Raw genomic sequence first — 335 nt, 5'->3', positions numbered from 1 at the left:
GGCTGCAGAGAGGGATGGAGGCTGCGGTCCCCTTGGCTCCGTGCTATGGGGCAGGGGGTGAGTTAGTTGTGGGTCTGTGAGCACACAGAGTCCCCTTTGCTGCGGAGGAGCAGGGTTACCTGGTGGCTCAGGGCACGTGGAAGGAGACAGGCTTTTGTAGGGCCCTTTAGCTGAGGAAGAGCCAGATCTTGGATTAAAACCACGTTCTGTGAGAGCTGGATTTGGGAGAGAACTCCTTTGGAAAATTCGCTTGGCTTTTCTCTAAAATGGACCTTCCAGGAGCTGCTGGTGGGAGCAGAAGGCAGGGCAGGACAGGGCTCGCAGCCTCCGAACCA

Source organism: Eurypyga helias, unplaced genomic scaffold (genome assembly GCF_000690775.1).
Source record: "Eurypyga helias isolate BGI_N326 unplaced genomic scaffold, ASM69077v1 scaffold31340, whole genome shotgun sequence".
Taxonomy (NCBI): Eukaryota; Metazoa; Chordata; class Aves; order Eurypygiformes; family Eurypygidae; genus Eurypyga; species Eurypyga helias.
Note: the sequence above shows the minus strand (reverse complement) of the source record.